This window comes from Danio aesculapii, chromosome 23 (assembly GCF_903798145.1).
Source record: "Danio aesculapii chromosome 23, fDanAes4.1, whole genome shotgun sequence".
Lineage (NCBI taxonomy): Eukaryota > Metazoa > Chordata > Actinopteri > Cypriniformes > Danionidae > Danio > Danio aesculapii.
In genome coordinates, this window is record NC_079457.1 from 35,290,130 (window position 1) to 35,304,245 (window position 14,116).

At 35.5% G+C, this 14,116-nt stretch overlaps 1 protein-coding gene across 3 annotated transcripts in view; it reads left to right on the forward strand.

Moving 5' to 3' along the window:
- syt2a (synaptotagmin IIa) overlaps positions 1-14,116 on the forward strand; it is a 194,854-nt gene that overhangs the window by 103,591 nt on the left and 77,147 nt on the right. For 2 of the 3 annotated variants that reach the window (XM_056449975.1, XM_056449977.1), the window contains exon 1: positions 160-298. The exons of the other annotated variant lie outside the window; for it this stretch is intronic. The gene's annotated coding sequence lies outside the window, so the exon portion shown is untranslated. Of the gene's footprint in view, positions 1-159; positions 299-14,116 lie in introns of those variants that run through there. 3 annotated transcript variants of the gene reach the window in all.

Here is a 14,116-nt window from a genome sequence, read left to right on the forward strand (position 1 = left end):
GAAAGGGTGTGTGTATTTGGGGGGGTGGAGGGGGGGGATTTCTCTGTGGGAGAGAGAAAGTGGTGGAGAGAGTGCACAGAAGGGAGGGGAGGGGTGTACGTGTGCCTGCACAACAGTGTGTGTGTGTAGTGCTGCAGTAACGAGTGGAGAGGGGGGATGACTGCAGTTTCTCGGGCTGATGGAAGAGCACGAGCAGGAGACGTTCGCACACCACTGAAACATTAACCCCTAAGTGCCTCGCTGGTGTATGGCCCAGACACTCACTGAGGATTAGCACCGAGGAGATCACTGCAGTCAGGTGTGTGGCTTTTCAACATATTTATTTTTTTCTCAAAGGGTGCTGCAGAATTTGGGGGGATTTGTATATGTGAAGGTGGACTGAGCTGCGCTGGATGCTGGAAAGGTTGTCCGGAGCACTAGATGTTATGACTTAATCGTGCAGCGAGAGGGAAGCCCGTTCGAGAGTAGCCTTCCTGAATACTAGAGTACTGCAGTGTGATTCATATACTAGTACCACTTCTTTTAGTAGGTTTTTTTGCATTCAGTTGGAAGAATGGTGGTCTCTTAAATGATCTTAGTGATGTTATAACGTGCTTGATTGGGACATATTGCAGTGTTCCCAAGCTAGGAGCATTATCCCCAGTTGGTGCATCTCTTTTATCGGTTAGTTTAGTTGAACTTGCATTGCTCACTGATCTTGGGTCAGCCTTCTTTAACACCTCAGCAAGGCTGGAGTCACAGACTCATCCCAGGAAGCTGGTCCCAGAACGGTATGTAAAGGCAAAGTGAGCTGTCAGTGGTTGGGTGGGTATTACTCTGTCCGTGCAAGGGTGCAGGTCGCTTCCTGGAGAGTTTCCAGAGGTCGGTCCCACTGACAGCTGCTATGTTTCCCCGGAGGGGCAATGGGAACGACACCCTCCTCCCCATCACCAAACAGCAGCAAGACAATATGCTGTGCCTCTCTGCTACAGCTGCTGTAAGAGCAGATCACAGGGGGAAACCAGTGACAATGAAGTGCTTAAAAGAGCTCTGCAGTACAGCACAGAGAGTGGGAACATGGATAAATACTGTCCGCTTTCATTTCAATGCACTTTGCCATGCTTTCAATGACAAAACACTTTAGAAAACATTTAGTAATCAATATTATTTCTAAACCGAAAAATACTTCCTCATAGTGGAAAATCCAGCAATAGTTTTCTGACAAATGCTCTTAGATAGATCTGGTTTGGTGTTTGCAGTCATAATGGTTTCTGTATACAGTATGCATTGTCTCTGCTACAAAAGATTATTGTAATGCTTATGCTAGATGTGTCAACTGGACACTTTGGAATCAAAAAGGAACTTTGTTATGCTTGATAGCTATTGCTCACTCACTTCTCTGGCAAGCGTTTTTCTCACTCTCTTGGGATTCTCCTGCAGAAGACTGGGGATCATAAGGAAGGGACAATCTCAAGGACAAATGCTGTGTCATCAAGGCTTTATACTTAAGCTATAGAGTACAGTACAGTGTGGCATTGTACTCATAAAGTAAATATGAAGAAAATCTGATGTATTCAAGAAATTTATGCTTTTGTAGCTTGACTGGTTCTTAATATATTGAAGATGTTGGGTTGTTTAATTGCTGCTTTCAGAATACCTGTGTTAAGTGAGGACTGGCCATCATTTGAAAAAAAAAAAACAGCATGGTTAGTTTTCTGGTGTTGTTCTGTCATCTTTCTCCCAGATATAGAAATTCAAAACAATGGAATCGAATTTGATCATTTGGGTTCGAGTAGAGCTATAATTTAATTGTGGATAGAATAGCTTAGAGCTTAGATAATTTAACCTTTGATTAATTCAAATTAAAATATTTTCACACTGACGAGCCAGATTTATCTACAGTAGGTTTTTTTCTCATTATTCTCTCTAGTGTATATATTTTTTTCATGCAATTGTGATAAATATATTTATTATATTATATTTTATATTTATATATATATATAATTCATTCATTTTCCGCTTAGTCCCTCTATCGCCACAGCGGAATGATCCGCCAATTTATCCAGCATATGTTTTACGCAGCGGATGCACTTCCAGCTGCAACCCATCACTGGGAAACATCCATATACACTCATTCACACACATACACTACAGCCAATTTAGCTTACCCAAATCTGTAGTGCATGTTTTTTGAACTTGTGGGGGAAACCGGAGCAGCTGGAAACCGGAGTACCTGGAAACCCATGCAAACACGGGGAGAACATACAAACTCCACAAAGAAACGCCAACTGAACCGGCTCGAACCAGCGACCTTCTTGCTGTGAGGCGATTGTGCTACCCACTGCCCCAACGTGCTTCCCCTTACATTTAATTATATTTATACAAATTATGGTGTAATGTGAAAACAGTGTTTGCCCAGTAAGCAGACAAGCCAGTAAGCCAGACAATAATAAGTCTGAGAGAAACCATAACCAGTGTCATTTATCATCATGGACAGTTGTTCCCATCTGGTCTTGCATCACAGTTTTTTGTTATGAATTACACTCGATAAGACACAAACGATGGTCAGTACTACAATGGATCATAGCTTTTATTGGCAGGAGAACATTATTTAAAACCTGCCCTGTGGGAGTGTGTTAGAGAGGTCAGTTCAGGCAGAAAAAGGACAAAATAATTATGGAAACTCCAATCTCTTCTTCTTTATGAGAAATGCCTTCTCATTTTCAGGATATAGCTCATTAGTTTGGAAACCATCACTGTTGTGTCCTTAATGACAGTACTTTGTCAGAAAAACATTCAAGAAATTAGTGTTTGAATGAATAAATGTTGTTTTGCATTCTGGCATCTCAAATAGGTTTACAGCCTAAAAATCTAACTTACAGATCCTCATGACATTTCAGGCTTGTGCAGTAAAAGTAATCTAAAGCAGTTTGATCACTTTAAAACATTGTGAACCTATAATCTTTTTATATTGGATTGTAACCTTTAATTAAAGATGTCCTACAACTATTGAACAACTATCATTCTTGTCCGAGGCCAATTTGGGACAATATTTTTGATTTACTTGGAATGTTGACTACTGTATATTTGTACATGCTACTCCCATAACAGAGACACCAGTGGGTAATGTCTCTTAGAGTGGGACTAGAAGAAATAGAGGGGGTTATACTGTTGCCATGACCTAGATTAGAGTGAGGTTTAAGGGAGTGGGTGTAACTTGGGCCAGTTACTCTGCAAGTTAGTCTCACTCCCCTGGCCTAAAGAGGCACACTAGCAAATTGAGCTAGACGTTAAATTTCATTGGAGCTCTGACCTGGATGGAAGTGAGGTTTAGGGGGTTGAAGGAATGGAGGGCAGGCAGTATGAGCTGTGCAAGTAAATCTCGTTCCCATGGCCTCAAGGGGCATACTAATGCTAGAGGCACATGCTTTTGCAACCACCTCCAATGGCAAACAAAACCGTTTGAATCCAAGCTGACTACAGAGGTGGCTACAAGAATCAGGGGGTTACATGGGTACCATGACCTGAATGGGAGTGAGGGTTGAAGGGGTGACTGTAATGGAGGTTAACTAATACTGTAGGTGCTGTGAAAACAAGTCTCTCTACCCTATCCTCAAGAGGCACAATATTAACAGATGTTAGACCATGTTAGTGCATCTGCCTCCCATTCCAGAAACAAGAACTTGAATACTGCTGGAGGACTATAAGAACCATAGATTATATTGGTGCCATGACTTGGATGAGAGTGAGGTTCAGGAGGGTGATAGCCAGCTAAAAGCTAGGCCAGTTAGTGTGAGCTGTGCAAGCAAATCTTGATTGCCTATCCTCAAGAGGTACACTAGTGGCAGATGCTAAAGAGTGGTGTTTTTAGCATCCATGTTTGTGCATCTGCCACTCATACCAAAACAATGCTTTGAATCCTGCTATGAATGGAGCTATTAGAACATCAGTGGTTACATTGGTTCCATAACATGGAAGTGAGGTTCAGGAGGGTGATAGCAAATTAGGACCTAAATGAGAAAACCACACACTTCTGGCTTCAATATTTATTTTTAGTGTGTCTGCTTCCCATGTCCCACTCAAAGCAGTGCTAGTAAAACCAAAAAGGTTTCATTGGTTTGTGACTCAGATGGGATTGAGGTTTATGGGAGTGAATGAACATAGGGCAGTTAGTAGGACCTGTGCAAATAAACCTCATTCCCCTGGCATCAAGGGGCACACTAATCCTAGACTGATGCTAGAGGCACTTGATATTGCACCCCGCTCCAATACCAAAAACACAAGTTTAAATCAAATTTAGCTGGGATATTCGAATGAGAAGGGTTACATGAGGCCATGGCCTGAATGGGAGTGAGGTGTGGGGTGGTTTGCTACCCCCTTGCTACCCTATTTTCAAGAGGCTAAAGGCTGCAGTCTATAGTGCAGGGGTGTCCAAACTCGGTTCTGGAGGGCAGGTGTCCTGAAGAGTTTATCTCCAACCCTTATCAAACACACCTGAACATGCTAATCAGTGTCTTCAAGATTACTAGAATTCTATAAGCAGGTGTGTTTGATTAGAGTTGGAGCTAAACTGTGCTGGACACCGGACCTCCAGGACCGAGTTTGCCCACCCCTGCACTAGAAACTTCCTTGTATGTGTTTTGAAGCAAGTTGGAGCTAAACTCAGGAGGACACCAGCCTTCCAGGACTGAGTTTGGACACCCCAGCTTTAGCATCTGTAGTGTGTCTGCCACCCATACCAGAAATAAATATCTTGAAACTTACTCTGAACAGGGCTATATGAATCAAAGGGGTAATATTGGTTTCATGACACAGCTAGTAGTGAGTTTTAGGGTTTGAGTGCAACTGGAGAAGAGCAAGTAGCGGCTGTATAGTTAAACCACACTCCCATGGTCTGAAGAGTCACATGAGAGCAACCAGAGACACTTGTTATTTTGAGCCCCTTGCATGCTCCTTGCAACACCATTTAAAATCTTGTAGAACTTGAAGGTTTTTGTGAATTTTTTGGATATAAAACAGATGACCTTTTCGCTAGTAACACACCAGACCTACCTGTAATCAGACTAGCACCAGACCAACACTAGAATAACTCAGCATCAGGTCATGTACAGATTCAGCTCATATCCAGAAATAGTACATCACATGTGGCCATACGGTATGAGCATTAGTGACATTCATCCACAAGAAGTATAATGCGATGTGAATCTAGATGATTGGTTTATGTGTAGCTCCTGTTCGTCATGGTGCACTGAAGCCTTATTGCCCTCCATAAAAACAGCTGCTTAATTGAAGAGCCATAGGGGCGACAGTATACAGAAGACACAAATCGTAATTAACGAGGAAGAGCAACTCACCCTGAGGATAAACTACTGAGGCAAAAACAATCCGGTGAAACATGTTAAAAGAGTCCACCCAGAGCTGAATCGGGCTGATTTGTGTAGAATGTTTGTTTTACAACAGGGTTACAAATTAGTTTGAATGTAAATCATATACTAATCTGAAATGAGTATTTGTTGCCTTTGAGTTGTAATCTACAAATCTGTTAGCTGAATGTAATGTGAGCTTTTGTTCAAGAGTCTCTGAATAGTTTCCACCCTCGCATTTGTTTGTGCGTCCAGCTCGGCCCAAGGGCCACAAAAAAGCTCATTAAGTGGCAAACAGAGCGGTCTGAAGCCACTGGGATATGCAGGGGAACACTCATTTTCATCTCGCTGAGCTCAATCAGACAGCTTTTCAGTGGAAATGTTCAACCATCAGTAATGAAATGCCCAAGGACAGGATCTGTTTCTAATACGGGTGAACATTCAAGCATGAATGGTAGGGACATCCCTTAACCAACCATAATAAGCAGTACTGAAGTCTGAAAAACATTTTCACAAATTAATTTGTGATTGAATGTTGATTGGGGTCTTATTTGTGCAATGTTTATTTAATGATGAGGCACGACTAAGACCATTGCAACAAACAAACTGTGTTTCACTGCACAATACTTCTAGCAGCGTTATAAAATTACTGCCATAATACGTCAATGTATTATGTGCTTCAGAATAAAATACTACCTTCGATGACCCTAAAGGTAATTTTAATTAAAACATCAAATATAAGAACTAATAAGCACTAAGATGAGTTAAGATGTTTAATGTGATAGGTACTAACCCCAAAATTAAAATTTACTCACCATTTATGAATTTATTCTCAAGTATATTCAAACCTTCAGAGTTTTCTTTTTTCTTCTTCTTCTGCTGAATGCAAACAAAGACCTTTTTTAAGATTTTTGAAAACCATCAGCAATTGACATCCAAAGTAGGATTAAAACAGTGGCTCAGGGGTTAGCACTGTCACCTCACAGCAAGAAGGTCTCTGGTTTGAGTCCTGGCTGAGCCAGTTGGCATTTCTCTGTGGAGTTTGCATGTTCTCCCTGTGTTGGCGTTGATTTCCTTCAGGTGCTCTGGTTTCCTCCACAGTTCAAAGACATGCGGTATAGGTGAATTGGAGAAACTAAATTGGCCAAAGTGTGTGTGTGTGTGTGTATGAATAAGTGTGTATGGGTTTCCCAGTACTGGGTGGCGGGTAAAAGGGCATCCGCATCGTAAAATATATTCTGGAATAGTTGGTGGTTTATTCCGCCGAGGTGACCCCTGATAAATAAGGAAATAAGCCAAAGGAAAATGAATGAACGAACGAATGAATAATACTATAAACGTTAATGGGTTGTTATAGCATATCTCCTTTGTCTGTTCCAAATCTGTTTTAGACAGATTTGGAACAAGTGAAGGGTTAGTAAATGATGACATAATTTGAATATTATTTATTTGTTATAAGCAAACCTTAGCTTGTCACATAGTGACTTCTATTTTGATGTACAAAAAAATGCACAGAAAGAAAAACCTCACAGGAAATAAAGTATACATTTAATACAATTTAATCAGTTATAAATATTTCATTTGCCTTCCCTTGTTTTGATAGGCAATCAGTCTCTGTTAACACTTTATTTTGATGGTCCATTTGAGCATTAGTAGACTTTATGCTTAATATCTGTGGATATGCTGATTTAACAGATATTTACCTGGCTATAAAAAACTTTGCAAGTACATGTCAACTTACACTAACCCTAACCCCAACCTAACAGTCTACATATATCTCAATCTCAATATTTCCTTTGACGGCTATCACAACTGAAACAATTGAAATTCTCAGAAAATCAGGGCAAAGAAACATTTTTTTTCCTTAGCTGCACATTACTTTTGGCCACTTTTGTACATATCAGTATTATTTTAGAATGAGTTAGATACTATTACAGTGCTCAGCAAATATAAGTACATGCCTCACAAATTTATATTTTAAATTCATAATTTTAATAGGAAGCTATAAATTATATTTGTGAATAAACATTAGATTAGTCAGTAGTGAAGCCAAATCTGGAGCTCATCTAACAAAGTAACTTACGAAAACGGTCCAAAAACTAGAACACCCAAATTTATAAGTTATAGAAAAATATTAAATACAATTTTAAAAAGGAAAAAAAAACAAGAGAAGCAATAAAATAAGTGAAATTTTGTAGGTTTTAATTTTTTGCAATATTTTGCTTGAATTTATCTTTCAACTTCTAAATATGTTCTGTGACTAAAATATTATTTTGATAAATATATCTGTTTAATAAATCTGTTTTGTATAAAAACCCCAAAATACATTGCCTGAGAAATGCATAAAAATATTCATTTTCAAAATGAGGTGTGCTCAATTATGCACTGTTTATTTTAAAGTAGTTTTATTTGTATTGGTCTGTTTTAGTAAGAGAAAACACAAACATTAAAAGTTTTTCCTAATAATAACTGCTTATTTATTGTTTAACACTGCAAAAAAAATTTTTTTTCTTACTTCGAATTTTTTGTCTTGTTTCTAGTCCAAATATCTAAAAATTCTTATGTCAAGAAGCATTTTCTAGACAAGCAAAACATAATATCTTGTTTTCAGAAATAATATAACAAATTAAATTAGTTTTTCCTTTAAACAAGCAAAGTAATCTGCCAATGGGGTAAGCAAAAGAATCTTGTTTTTCCTTTTGACATAAGATTATTTTTCTTACCGCATTGGCAGATTATTTGGTCACACTTAATTTGGATGGTTCATTTGTTGAATTTAAGTTACATTGCATCTCCATGCCAACTAATTCTCATTAGATTATAAGTAGACTGTTAGGTTGGGGTTAGCGTGGGTTAGGGTTGGAGTTAGTGTAAGTTGACATGTATCTGCAAAGTTTTTTATAGTCAGTTTAATGTCTGTTGAATGTCTGTATCAACAGATATTAAGCAGACAGTCTACTAATACTCAAATGGACCATCAAAATAAAGTGTTACCGATTATTTTGCTTGTTTCAAGGAAAACCCCACTTAATATTGACATATTTTTACTTAATTTTGGCATATTAATTTTAAAAACAAGACAATATATTTTGCTTGTCTAGAAAATCCGGTAACACTTTATAATAACTACACACTATGAATCATTTATTAAGCATTAGCATATAGTGAATTCCTTATTTGTTAAGCATTAACTCTATATTAATGAACATTAGTAAGCAGTTTATAACTGCAACTACAAATACTGTATTCTTGACTTAGAAACACATTTATAATGTGCTTAATAATTGAATTGTGTTTAAGTATTGCATTATTTACAAACCAATAATTTGATAATAGTTGGTCGTTTTTAAAGATCATTTAGAATGAGTTAGTAAATGATTAATCAACTATTCAAACATAACATTCATATATCTTATTATTCAGGCATATATTAATAGTTAATGTGTATGTTAATAAATGCTTTATTAACACAACTTTATCCAGTTTTGTGACCTAATCTAAAGTGAGGACTATTTATGCTTTATAAATCTTTTATAAATGACAATTAAAGGCTCAGTTAAATTCTAAACAGGAAAAACGAAAAAATGACTTTCATTCATTTCTTTTTTTTTTTTTGTTTGTTTTCAAGATACACAATTGAAACTGAATCAAATGAAAAATAAATCTTTGCAACTTTATCTGAAATAAAATGACTGTACAGTTTGAACATTGTTAAATAACATTGCGATGATAAATGTTGTATCATAATATACTGTTAAATTATTATATTGTTGTTTTATCCAATTTTTACAGTAATTTTACAGTAATTTTATTTTTTAGATAGGATTTCAAAGATGTATTGTTCATTTAATATTGAGACTTTATTTGTCATTTACAAAGGATTTATAAAGCATAAATAGTCCTCACTTTAGATTAAGTCACAAAACTGCATGATGTTGAGTTAATAAAGCATTTATTAACATACATAGTAACCATACTATACGCCTGAATAATAAGATATATAAATGTTGGTTTCAATAGTTTATTAATCATTTAACTCATTCTGAATGATCTTAAAAACCATCGACTACTCTTAAATACAAATGGTTTGTAAATAATGCAATACTTCATTAAGTAATGGAAAATAAATCACTCACAAGTTATGAAAATACAATTATTAAGCACATTATACATGTATTTGATCTAGAGTTAATGCTTAACAAATGATGAATTTTATTACATGCTAATGCTTAATAAATTATTCATAGTGTGTCGTTATTATAAAGTGTTACCAAAAATTCTTCTTGATTGACAAAAAAATCTAAGTAAGAAAAGCATTTTTTCCAGTGAAAATAATGGATAAAAATTGTCATGATATCTGTGAGAGAAGCTTCCTCAGACTTTAAATGAGGCTTGTAAGTGTCTACTGAAATATTCAACCTGCCACAATCAATGTAATTTTATTGAATTAATATACTTTGGGGGCTTTTTTCAACCAAACTGATGCAGTATGTGTGACTAAGTGTGATTAATTCAACTGAATAATCTGCTTAATTAATTCAATTAAAGTTTGTCATTGTTTGACAGTCCTAATGAATACTTTTAAGCGCTGAGCAGCGACAGGCAAACAGCTAAAGATGAAACATTCATCTATAGTTGTTGGAGAAGCAGTCAGCCCATGTCCTCATATTGACTATGCGCTGTTCTGTCTGTCTAGTACGTGTTCAGCGTCTCTGACAGTTTGTTTTTTACAGCAGAACTTCCTGTTCCTGCATCTTATGGTATTATGTGATGTGCTGAGGGATCTTAATAGTAAGCTCTTCTGAGTCATTGGGACTACAGTTTAGATTCGACTCATTCCTCTTGCGTTTGACAGTAACGGTACAGTATGGTTATAGTTTCCATTCAATGTTTTTGGTTTTTATACTGTAAATCTTTTTTACTGACACTGAGGTGAGCTGATTGAATGGCATTAGGTCTCATTTTTCTGCTGAGATTCAGTGTGTTTAGCTTTCTGTCAGTTGTGTTTGCTTGCTGTCGCTGCTGGTTGGGACTGCAGCTCTGAAATGCAAAAATCTGTTCTGCAGTTACAGTTTTGTTCCAAAAAAGAGGAAAAAAGGAGCAGTATTTAGGGTGTAAAGGTTTGTACCTTACATCTAAACATCCTTAAAACAAGATAAAACATTCATTTAAAGTAAAACTGATGTACAGTTAAAGTTGAATTATTAGCCCCCCTGATTTATTAGCCCCCCTGTTTATTTTTTCCCCAGTTTCTGTTTAACAGAGAGCAGATTTTTTTCAACACATTTCTAAACATAATAGTTTTAATAACTCATTTCTAATAACTAATTTATTGTATCTTTGCCATGATGACATTAAATAATATTTGACTAGATTTTTTTTTCAAGACACTTATATACAGCTTAAAGTGATATTTAAGGGCTTAATTAGGTTATTTAAGTTAACTAGGCAGTTTAGGGTTATTAGGCAAGTTTTTGTTTAATGGTGGTTTGTTCTGTAGACTATCAAAAAATATAGCTTAAAAGGGGCTAATAATTTTGACCTTAAAATGTTTTTTTTAATTATTTTATTTTATTTTTATTCTAGCCAAAATAAAGCAAATAAGACTTTCCCCACACTCTCAGAAATAAAGGTATGCAAGTTGTCACTGGGGTGGTGCCTTTTCAAAAGATACAAATTTGTACCTAAAAGGTCCATTTTAATACCTCAAGAGTACATATGGATACCTAAAAAGTACAAGTGTTCCTCATGAAATTTTGAGGTACTAATATACATGTTTGAGGTACCAATATGGAGCCTTTAAGTACAAATTTGCACCTTTTGAAAATGTACCACCCCAGTGACAGCTTGTGTATCTTTATTTTTGAGAGTGCAGAAGAAAATAATTTATCAGATATACTGTGAAAATGTCCTTGCTCTGTTAAACATAATTTGGGAAATATTTAAAAAAGGAAAGAAAAAATTCAAAGGGGGGCTAATAATTCTGACTTCAACAGTATATTAAAAATTATTTATAGCATTTAGCTGGGCATACCTTTTTTGTTTAATTTTGTAGCATATAATTTGCCCATTCAAAGCAGCATTTGGTAAAATTAACAGAATTACCAATTTTGGATTATGGGGATTTAATTTACAGATCAGTTTCAAAAACTCTCCTTTACAAACTGGATGTTATTTACTATGCAGCAGTTTTTTTACTGGTGCACCGTTTAATACTCATCACTGTTAACTGTATTTTCTAATTAATTCTCTTCAATCACATTGACAAATTCATTGGTTTCTGTTCATTTACAAAACTCTTATTGGGAAAACACCACTATATTTAACACTAACAATCAGAAAACATGCAGAGATCTGCAGTCTAGTAGTCTTATTAACTTTTTTATACCCAAGATTTGCACTTCATTTGGTGTCTACTCTTTTCGGTTTCTGTTGCTGATGCTTGGAATCAACTGCAGCAGGCCTTAAAGCTCAACACTTTTATTCTACTATAATTCTTTAAAAATTCAGCCCAGTTACAGGATCACTGTGCTTGTTTTTAGTGGCTTGGTTTTAAATGATTTTATCTGCATCTGTGAAATTGTTATTGTATCGTACTGTATTTTATTTCATGCTGCTTCATATCTGCATTTTATGTTGCCTCTTGGTCAGATAGCATTGTAAATGAGAATTCATTCTCAATTGACTCACCTGGTTAAATAAAAGTTATTATTATTAAGCAGTTAATTTGTTTATTATTTATTTATTTATTTATTTATTTGTTTGTTTGTTTGTTTGTTTATTTTTGCAATAGCTTGCAGTCATGATCATCACAATCATGCTGGGATCTCCTAAACATGCTTAAATCAAGATTCGTTATACTTTAGATAAACGTATCTTGATTTAAGAATGTTTAGGATATGCCGGCATGATTGTGATGATCATGACTGCAAACTAGTGCAAAATTACAATATACAAATAAATAATTGATTTTGAAGATAAACTTTTTACAGAATTTACTACTTTTTTTGGTAAGCATATTGACACAGTGCTTTTATTAAAATGTGGCAATATTAATATTATAATAATAATAATTTATTTTATTTATAAATGGTGCCTTTCTGGACACTCAAGGTTGCCTTACAACAAGCATCAACAGACATACCAAAACAAATTAATAAAACCATTAGTAAAAATAAAACAATGCCAGACAAAATTTTTAATACAAAAGAGGAGTTGTGGTACAAACACATCGAAGTATAAAATAACATGGTTAATGATAGTCATAAAACACTTGCTTAAAAAGATGGGTCTTAAGACGATTTAAAAGTGTGAAGAATATCACTGTTCCTCAGGTCCAGGGGAAGCGAGTTCTATAGCCGAGGAGCTGCAGAGATTGAAAAATGACAACAGACATTACACTATATTAGGTACAGAACTTGTGGATTTCCATTCCGTTCACAAGAGACTGTGCATCTTACTAATCAGAGCAGAGTAGAGTCATTTGCCCAATCAGAGCAAAGTCATTTGACCAATCAGAGCGGAGTAGGCTCTCAGAAAGGTGGAGTTTAAAAAAATCGGAAACTTGAACCTATAATTTCAGGCACCACCCACACAGAAATGTCTTTAGCTGCACAGTATATTGGTCCTAAAAGGTCTTTGAGTGACATTTGGTTTTTATTTTTATTTTTTATTTGAGGTTGCCTAAAATGTCTTTTTAATGGCAAAAGCTGAAATGTTATGCTTAAAGATGCCCCCTAATATTACAACTTAGGTTAAAAGTTTGTATTTAATCATCAAATTTGCTATTTATAAAAACATAAATATAAATAGTATTGTTATAACTGAGTGAATAATAAGCTAAAAAAAAACTTTTTTTTCTCAGTTAAGGAGTCTATTAGGCAAAGTTATATTTTGATTGGTGTTTAAGCTTGCTTATCGACTGTTATATGTAAAATATTTAGCTCAACTTTAAAAATTGTTTGATGATTACCAGAAAACCTCTGAAATGGTGTCCACATCTGATAATATTGACCTTATTCTTCAATGCGGAAGTGTGCGCGTTTTTGCGATTGTTTTAGAACTTCTGATTCAGTTGCCTATGGGAGAAATGACTAGGAATAATAAACGGCAAAAAACGGTCAAACTACTTACTCTACAAACAAGTGTTTACATTAGAATACAGACAAAGTAGAATAATATAATAAGAAAATATCAGTTTGCAACACCAAGCAGCAAAACGAGCTGTTTTTAACGTTTAAAAATGAATGGAAGTGAATGAGACCGGAAGTTTCGAGCCAAAATGATTCAAATGGCTGCGCCCACTAGACCAGTTTATAAGCCTGTGATGAGTTTTCTAATAAGTAACATTAGAGCTACAGTAGGTGTTTTTTTTTTTTTTGTCTGTTTTGTTTATATTAAGACTGTTCAGAGCTTATCTACGCATTGCGAACTAGCTGCAATTTTTGTTGTAGCAGCAAGATATTTGTTTTGTAGCACATTAAAGCTCAGGTAGGGAAAGCTCTTGCTTCTTGTAAACATAGAACCAAAGACTGTGATAAATGAGCTGATGCTGGATTAATTAACACCATGAGAGAGAAAAAACCTCCAAAACAAAGTGAGGACATTTCAAATAATAGCATAGTGGGTGCAAAAAAAACAAAACAAAAAAAACATGGCAATGGAGTGATACAAATTATTTATTGTTTATTGTTTTCTTTATTCCGATTTCTTGGTTTAAGGATGTTTAGCTTAAAGGTACATTAGTACACAAGTAGAGTTTTATTTTTCCAAAC